Source organism: Oncorhynchus kisutch, linkage group LG2 (assembly GCF_002021735.2).
Source record: "Oncorhynchus kisutch isolate 150728-3 linkage group LG2, Okis_V2, whole genome shotgun sequence".
NCBI lineage: Eukaryota > Metazoa > Chordata > Actinopteri > Salmoniformes > Salmonidae > Oncorhynchus > Oncorhynchus kisutch.
In genome coordinates, this window is record NC_034175.2 from 37,441,878 (window position 1) to 37,452,155 (window position 10,278).

A 10,278-nucleotide genomic window follows, 5' to 3' on the forward strand; every position below is an offset into this window, starting at 1 on the left:
TTCTACAATTCTAACTCTTATCAGTAAGTTGAGAAATTGCAGAGATACTCATATTTAGCTACAGCCTGTGTCCTCACATGTACTGTATTTACGGCCCTGACCGCTAATCCAACTCTCATTTGCATTCAGTCATTGACTGCTACCATTTCTTAATGAGCATTGATGAAAAACGAGGCCAAATCGGGAAGTGCAGTCACCCTTTAAAATAAAGGAACAGAGTAGAACATGTGCCGGCACCTGCTACTGAACCATTAAAAGGTCGAGCTCTCTGAATTCCACACGCTTAACACTCAATTAGTTCAGAATTTCATTCTGTCCACCAGGGAGCAGGTGATAATTGCTACAGGTCACACGTGATAATTGCCTGCATACCCCTCGGAGTTGCTGCCTATTAAAAGGAGTTATTTAAATCTCATCACCTTTGGGCATCTCTTGCCTTTATGTTCACATCCTTAATTGGGAACCACATCATATAAAACTCCTTGCATAACCCGATCAACTCAAAGGCAGTCAAACTCTTACGCAAGTAATTGAGGGGAAGTTGAAGAGTGAGTTATTGTCCAAGGTTTGGTCTCGGGGTTCTGTTTACGTCGGTAAGCGTGGACCTTGATGCAACTTGAGGGACTTGGTGAATACGGAGGAACACAGAACGGCCGACCTCGAACAAATACAAATACTCTGTCTTCAAAGGTGAATGTGAGTTGGTTTTCGGGGTGTGGTTTGATGTGGGTGTTGCTTGTGTGTGTTCGCAGGTGGGAAGAGTCAGACAAATTATTTTGCCAATTCGTTTCAGCCGGCTGAGGTGCAACCATGGCAAAGTAGGTTTGACTATGGACAGCCTATCTCTGAGGATAGTTAGGGGCTGTCAATAAATTACACAATGGAAATGGCAAAATATTTTCATCTTGCACGTCTTTTAATTCTCATTAAATGTTTTCAATATTTGTGTATATGAATTTCTACAATTATAGTTGGTTTTAGGTTTTTAAAATAGGGAGTGATTGACATTTAAAAATATTGTCCCATGTACAGTACATTCTGTAATTTACTGATTGTCTTCAACTGGTTCCATAGTAATATCGGATGTCAAACCAAATTGAGGTCAAATAAACTCAACCCACGGAAAAGTGTTAACGTACCCTTCATTCCTTTACATAAAACGTTTCCTGTCATCTCGCAAATCTCTGTTTTGTACAAGACTGACTTTATGACCAAAAGTATCCTATTCACACTTTATAGTCAATCTTGACACTATAATAAATGTTTTACTCACAAGGGTCATTTAAAAAATGAGAAGTTGCTTTTTAGGGGCAATTGCTCTTTAAACTCCATTACGAATTTGAACTACCCCCCTAAAGGCCCAAACTGTTCTACCACTTTCCCCACATAAAAAAGTACTATAGTATACTATTGTCATAGCCGTTGAATGAAGAGGACCAAGGTGCAGCATGGTGGCGTACATATTACTTTATATGACGCCACCCACCCCCCCCAAAAAAAACGTGACACTATAGTGCCAACAAACAAAGATAACTTCCCACAAAGACATGTGGGAAAGGGCTACCTAAGTATGGTTCTCAATCAGAGACAACGATAGACAGCTGTCCCTGATTGAGAACCCTACCCGGCCAAAACATAGAAATACAAATAATAGAACAGAATACCCACCCCAAATCACACCCTGACCAAACCAAATAGAGACATAAAAAGGATATCTATTGTCAGGGTGTGACAACTATGGTATAAATACTATAGTATTGACCTTTTTGGGGGACCTTTACTGTGGTATACACTGTTGTGATTTTGCAGACTAAAGTCCACAAAAATACTACAGTGAATACTGTAGTATTTACAGTTAACTATATTGTAAATACTGTAGTAAAAGAACTATAGTAAGAAATGTAGTGTTTTTGTAGTATACTGTAGTGTTTTTGCAGACATTACTGTAGTATTCATTTCTATTCCGCAACAAAGCCTCCTTCACTCACGCCGCCAAACTTACCCTAGTAAAACTGACTATCCTACCGATCCTCGACTTCGGCGATGTCATCTACAAAATTGCCTCCAACACTCTACTCAGCAAACTGGATGCAGTTTATCACAGTGCCATCCGTTTTGTCACTAAAGCAACTTATACCACCCACCACTGCGACTTGTATGCTCTAGTCGGCTGGCCCTCGCTACATATTCGTCGCCAGACCCACTGGATCCAGGTCATCTACAAGTCCATGCTAGGTAAAGCTCCGCCTTATCTCAGTTCACTGGTCACGATGGCAACACCCATCCGTAGCACGCGCTCCAGCAGGTGTATCTCACTGATCATCCCTAATCACTCTCACAAGCCAACACCTCATTTGGCCGCCTTTCGTTCCAGTTCTCTGCTGCCTGTGACTGGAACGAATTGCAAAAATCGCTGAAGTTGGAGACTTTTATCTCCCTCACCAACTTCAAACATCTGCTATCTGAGCAGCTAACCGATCGCTGCAGCTGTACATAGTCTATCGGTAAATAGCCCACCCATTTTTACCTACCTCATCCCCATACTGTTTTTATTTATTTACTTTTCTGCTCTTTTGCACACCAATATCTCTACCTTTACATGACCATCTGATCATTTATCACTCCAGTGTTAATCTGCAAAATTGTAATTATTCGCCTACCTCCTCATGCCTTTTGCACACAATGTATATAGACTCCCCTTTTTTTTCTAATGTGTTATTGACCTGTTAATTGTTTACTCCATGTGTAACTCTATGTTGTCTGTTCACACTGCTATGCTTTATCTTGGCCAGGTCACAGTTGCAAATGAGAACTTGTTCTCAACTAGCCTATCTGGTTAAATAAAGGTGAAAAATATATATATATATATTTACTATAGTGTTTTTGGTTGATTATCATTGACAGAGGTGGAGGCTTTCTCCTTGCGGAAACCTACTAGAGAAACATTAAGCACATTTTCCATAACCTGTCAGTAGATAAGTATTTAAAGGTCCAATGGACTATTATGAAATGTCTTATGCAGTGTTTTTGACTTATTAGGACCAATTGATATATTTCCCAGATAAATTCTCAGCCACCGTAACCATCACGGCTCAGGCTAAGACGCAGACACAGGAGGCAAATAGTACGAGTCTCAGAGATGATTAATTATAGTTCAAGGCGCAGGCAAAAGGTAAGTCAAGGCAGGCAAAGGGTCATAATCCAAATCAGAGTCAGGCAGGTACAGGACAGCAGGCAGGATCAGGGTCCGAACTGGGAAGACTAAGAAAAACTAAAACTAGAGCACAGGAACATGCTGGTTGGACTTGACAGGACAAGACGAGGTAGTAACAGACAAACAGAAAACGCAAGTATAAATACACAGGGGATAATGAGGGAAGATGGGAGACACATGGTGGGGGGTGGAGACAAGCACAAAGACAGGTAGAAACAGATTAGAGTGTGACAATAAGTTGAATGAATCCGTTGTCAAATGTTTTCCAATGTACAAAATAATGTACTCCAAATAATTCACCATTACATATTGTGCAGGTTCTAATGCAAAAGTAGGAAGCATTAGTTTCAACAGCCCTGAAAAGAAAGATGAGAGCACAAGTAGGTAGGAAGATGGGAGAAAACATTCTTAAGAGCTTTTTTTGTTGTTGATCTCCTTGTGAAAGGTGCTCTTTAAATGAAAATCATTTCCATTTTCAAAAGGATGGAGGAGAGAGAGAGAGAGAGAACTCAGAAGTGGAAGGGAGAGAGAGGGGGAAGAGGACGCAGACAGAAAGTAATGGACGACTCGTATAGATTAGCGAGAGATAGGTAGAGAGGGGAGGATGAGAGGGAAATGGAAGAGACAGGAGAGGAGTGAGGGATAAATGAGGAGAGCTGGGGGTGGGAGTTTAGTGCTCTCAGTCTCATCAGAGGAGATAAATCAGTGTTTCAAATAGCAACCTATTCCCTTAATAGTGCACTGCTTTTGACTTTTGTATGGGCCCTGGTCAAAAGTAGTCACTGAAAAGGGAATAGGATGTCATTTGGGGCGGACACAAGGGAAAGTGCTATGCTAAGCATTTTTTAGTTATTGGAACAACTAATCAGAGTTTAAAATCCTGAAGAATCTGTTGACGCACCCGTGCATCAATCTCAGTAACATAATAAAATAATCCTCATAAAAATCTGTCACTTTTTTTGCAAGGGCTCAAATCGGCCACCTTCCACCACATCCGCCTATGTCGGCCTTCCGCATCTGCGGTGGAAGGTGGCCGAGCTACAGCAGTGTTTGTCAGACCATGAGACATCCTGAAAATCCGTCTCCTCTTGAAAACATCTGTAGCGTCCAAATTGCTCTACGATCCCCAAAAGCCCCACGGGACATATCTGAGGTCAGTAACGCTGATGTGCTAAAGTCTGTTTGTAGCGTCCGAACTGTTTGGTCTACAAACTAATATGACCCCACTGTGGTAAGGGGAGACTCTCACAAACACAATGGTGTTTTCCGTTTCACTTTAAAAAGCCCACAAGTGTCACGGGACTCGTCTGAAGGTAACCCCTACCAATGAATCGAAGTATGGAGGTAGTTTGTGCCAACAAACAAATATAAGGGGTTAAATATGTGTCCAATCAAACATAAAAACGTCCTGCTTTCTTTTATCTCCTAGATATAGGACAGACACTAACCTTATTGTTATGTATGGTACGACGTGCTGTTCTTCGTACTGTATGTTATGGTTTATATGGGTTGTCAGAATGAGTGGCACATGTCATTAAATGACAGAGTGATGTACAATGTGAAACTGTGCAGATGTGTGTTCTTTGACAGCTAAGCTAGATATAACACTTATTCCTTATGGTAAATTTGTTAACTGTATTTTTGCCATTTATGAATGTGTTATTCATGAATGTGTTATTCAATGTGTTTCTATGGGTTATAATAGTAAAGGCCAAATTCAATATTTTAGTAAACACTTTTTTATTCTAAATCAGATCAATGCAGAAGTCATGGTCACATTAAAATACAGTAAGAACCTTGAAATAAAATAAAATACATTGCAATCATCCTGCACATGGTAGGCTAACACATTGCAATCTCTCTCAAAACCCTGGATGTACAGTTGAAGTTGGATGTTTACATACACCTTAGCCAAATACATTTAAACTCAGTTCTTCACAATTCCTGACATGTAATCCTCGTTAAAAAAAACTGTTTTAGGTCAGTTAGGATCACCACTTTAATTTAAGAATGTGAAATGTCAGAATAATAGTAGAGAGAATTATTTATTTCAGCTTTTAGTTCTTTCATCACATCCCCAGTGGGTCAGAAGTTTACATACACTCAATTAGTATTTGGTAGCATTGCCTTTAAATTGTTTAACTTGGGTCAAATGTTTCAGGTAGCCTTCCACAAGCTTCCCACAATAGGTTGGGTGAATTTTGTCCCATTCCTCCTGACAGAGCTGGTGTTCCTGAGTCAGGTTTGTTGTCACCAAAGATTAGAATATTATCTGCTATGACTACAAGGTCCGATAGGAATTCAGGGAACTCAGTGAGAAACGCTGTATATGGCCCAGGAGGCCTGTAAACAGTAGCTATAAAAAGTGATTGAGTAGGCTGCATAGATTTCATGACTAGAAGCTCAAAAGACGAAAATGTCATTTTTTTTTGTGTAAATTGAAATTTGCTATCGTAAATGTTAGCAACACCTCCGCCTTTGCGGGATGCACGGGGGATATGGTCACTAGTGTAGCCAGGAGGTGAGGCCTCATTTAAAACAGTAAATTCATCAGGCTTAAGCCATGTTTCAGTCAGGCCAATCACATCAAGATTATGATCAGTGATTAGTTCATTGACTATAATTGCCTTTGAAGTAAGGGATCTAACATTAAGTAGCCCTATTTTGAGATGTGAGGTATCATGATCTCTTTCAGTAATGACAGGAATGGAGGTGGTCTTTATCCTAGTGAGATTGCTAAGGCGAACACCGCCATGTTTAGTTTTGCCCAACCTAGGTCGAGGCACAGACACGGTCTCAATGGTGATAGCTGAGCTGACTACACTGACTGTCAACATCAGCTGTCCAGGCGAAAAAAAACCTTAGACAGGCCAAACCTTCATATCACAGCCTACACCGTTGTCACCATATTAGCTAATGTCATAGTCAACATAGCTACTGGAGCTAACATGTTAGTAAAACTGCTACAATCATGCAGTACAGTGTACAGTCAGCAAGCAGTTTAGCAGTTACACCGGCAGGCCCCGGGGCAATACATTAATAAAACCAAAAGCTTACATTGACTTGGAAAAGTTCCAGTGTTGGATAGCCATAGCCAGCTAGTTAAGACGGCATCCTTCTTTCTTTGAGTAGGCTGCATTCATAAGCTAAGTAAGTGTAAGGAATTTTTTTTATATTTTTGAAGAAACTTTTTTGTTCAAAACAGTTCAGCTATTGTCTTTCTCTTTCTTTGAGTAAACTACTCACCACATTGTATGCACTGCAGTGCTAGCTAGCTTTAGCTTATGCTTTCAGTACTAGATTCATTATCTGATCCTTTGATTGGGTGGACAACATGTCAGTTCATGCAGTCATAATTACTGTGTTAGTCTATGGAAGTGGGGTGAAAACTATGAGCCTCCTAGGTTTTGTGCTGAAGTCAATGTACTCCGGCTACACCATAGTGCTACCGTTCAGAGTGCCTTTGAGACTATTGCAGATCTTCATTGCAAAACAGTGTGTTTTAATCAATTATTTGGTGTGGTGATTATATTCAGTATAGATTTATCTAAAAAGGATAACCTTTAAAAAAAATGTTTCACTATTCTTATTTTTATGAAATTCACTGAGGAGGATGCTCCTTCCCTTCCTCAACTGAGGAGCCTCCACTGATGGAATCACTCTGTGGAGAATTCCTGGCCTGTATTAAATTAACCAAACAGCAGACGTGTCTAGCTGTAGAGAAATTAATCCCTCAGAATTGTTATCCACTTACAGAAGATGGATCCATTTGTGTCTTAATCAGATTCGCACAACACAACATGCAAACACATGAATACAAATGCACCTCCATATTCTCATACAAAATAGCCTACATACAAATAGTATAATATAGTATTGCATAGTATAGTATACTATTGTATGGTGTTGTATCATATCATATAGTATAGTCCATACCTTTCATAGGCATATGGTTTCAGTCAAGCAACTTATAAAACCGAGCCTCTCATCTTGTGGTTCGTGTTTGACCTTTAATACTATAAAGAAAATCCAACCACAACTTCTCTATTATTTCTAAAGGTAGACCAGCCTCGTGTGTGCCACTTACAACTGCTATAGTAGAGAGCCGAGACCACAGGGAGCTTTTGAAAGACACACTCTTTCATTTAATCTTGTTGCTCTCTAACCTGATTCCTCTCATCTAATTCTCCAACGGTGGAAAGGAGAATATAATTCATCGGAGGGAAATGGCAGAATGGGGATGGAGGTCTTGATAAAAGGACCAGCTCATTTGTCTATCCGCATCTTTATAAGTCACTAGAAGGCCGCAAAGGGAGGGACAAATGAGGAGAAAAGCTGTGAGTGTACATCAAGAAATGACTCATGTTTGAATCCAATTTTCAGGGCAGATAGCTTACAGTAGATATCTGAAAGACATAACAGTTATTATGGCGATTGTGGCTCAACGTAAGGCTTCTTTCCTCAGCTATTACAGCTATTAGCTATTTACTGATGTACAGGCCAGACACGAGGGCTATTCAACTCATCACAATAAGGAAAAAGTCTCACAACAGGGAAGCTACATCAATCTTGGGAGAAGGCTTGACTAATCGCCCAAATTAATTCCGGGTTATTTATTTATATTGACCCACACCTCCAGGGGAGCCGACCATGCGACCACAGGTCCCCAAACCCAGCGTAACCACCTCTTGCCCAGCCGTAAAATTGACCTTGGTCCAGAGCCCTGGTGCTGATATAAGCCTAAACAGGGGAGATTAAAGACCCGCTCCCCAGGCACCGCAGGAGTGTGCGACGCCTGCCTGTTTTTATTGTCCGCTGGCTGCAAGTCGGGGGGGGGGGACGCTCAGCGACTCTAAAACGCAGCCCTCCCACCTGCTTGCTGCATATTAAAATTCATGAGCAGCGTTGGGTTTGAATGCCAAGGTTTATAGCCACACTCACCCTGCGCATAGGTTCTCAGGGATGTACACTGTGAGAAATGGGAAGAGAGGAAGTAGGTGCACAGGGAGAGAGGGCTGGATTCGGAGAGGGAGAAGAGGAGGGAAAGAGGAAGGTAAAGCAGAGGAAGAAAGCAATGTGGGGACACATTGCTCAGTGGAAGAATGACAGTGAGGGGGAGATAGAGGGCCAGTGAGCGATGGGGAGGGTGAAGATCAAATGACACAGTCAAGGGGTGATAGTGTGGGGTGAGAAAAATAAATGAAGCTTCAGAGCAAGAGGGGAGCGGGTTGAAGAAGGAGGCGTAAGGGGAGAAATAATGTGAGGTCAAGAGAAAGATAAAGGGCTAGTGGCAGATAGAAACCTTCAGAGGACGGAAAGTAGGAGGTGTAATTAAAGGTTTTTATCTCAATATCATACAAAAATTAAGTACCTTGCTGTGATTGTTTTCAATTAAAAATGGTTAAAAGCAAACTAAATATATCCTTAGAAAAGGGCAATTTCTCAAGCATGAATTTTGATAGGACTGTCTGGGAGTGAGGAGAGGAAAACTGAAAATGTGCTGTTATTGGCTATTATTTTTTAATTCTCTTTCTTATTGGTCTATTAACTAATTTACCACATGGTGATGTCACATCAATTCAGCATCTATTCCACGTTGGTTCAACGTCATTTCATTGAAATTACGTGAAAACAATGTTGATTCAACCAGTGTGTGCCCAGTTGGACAGATCTTACACTAAAAGGGCATTAGCATCATTATCACATTTTCTCAGTATTATTCCAACATGAATTCAAGTTTTGACTGCCCTGGGCCTTGAAGATATTTTCGCTCTAATAACTTCTCTCCCTCAGGAGAAGGTAGGATAATGAAGGTTCACAGAATTAAGAAGTATAGGTAGACCTACCAATTAGTTATAGTGTTTTAACTAAAAACAATTTGGTTTATGATGTATCAAGCGAATAAAAATCCAGTTTGGTTATATAATGACCAAAAAATCTGTAACAGAATGACTAAAGCTGAATTGGCTACAATGGAAATTCATAGTAGCTACAAACCACAGTTGGGGTCACCTGCTAGTGTCCTCTCTTCCACTGGCATACTGTTATGTTCAACTTATAACAGTTTTCTTTCTCTTTCTGTCACGTGACGGTCAAAGCATGAGTCTCTCTCTTCTCTCTCTTTACAGTTAATGTCACCTCCTCCTGGCTCTTACTGACAACTACTCGTGAGCCCCCTCTCTCTTTCCATTTACTGTAACCAGCCCTCTCACCCACTGAGCACCAACCAATACCAGACGTCCGTGGACATGGGAAAAGTAGTAAAACATTTGGTCAGTCCAAATTTGAACCAATCATAGACGTCTGTTTCACAAGTTTGGACAGCACAGTACAGTATAGTACAGTGAAGCACACTATTGTAAAGTACATTATAATATACTGTATTTTGCTGTACTGAACTATACTTTACTGTACTGTGCTCTACTGTGCTGTTTATGATTGGTACAGATTTGGTCTGGACCAGATCAAAGTTGGTCTTGTTTTGGGGCGGAGTTCATTAGAATAATAGCCAGTGTGTAGAATGATACCCAAACATGCAAAGGAGTATATAACATTTTTCTACCTTTGTGCACCTCACATCACATCATTCATAATGAATGTACATTCATTTCTGTAATGTACAGATCAGGGATCAACAATGTCATTCTGTTACCGGGTGTTAATCCACTTCACTTAGTTACGTTCAAGGTGTCATATCATAGCTGATGCCTCATTCTTTCTGCAGACATCTTTGAATCTTAATTTGCGGTAGATATTTAACAAAAAGGTAAACAAATCAGTTTGCTTACAGAACTTTTCTGTTGTTGCAGTTTCACAAATAATTTCCTGCAATTATAGCCATTTGGCCATAACGTATGCTATGTTAATATGATATCTGAGTGAGAGTGTCTAACAAAATCAATGGGGGCGCCCTGGAGGTCAGGGTCCCTGGGTAAGTGCCCTGACTGCATGTTCAGTAATTCAACCATGATTACTACAAGTTGAGATCACTGGCTAGACTAACGAGACTAATTTACCAACCTACATTTATTTTACTGACATGAGCTAACTGAGTGACTGTCAGT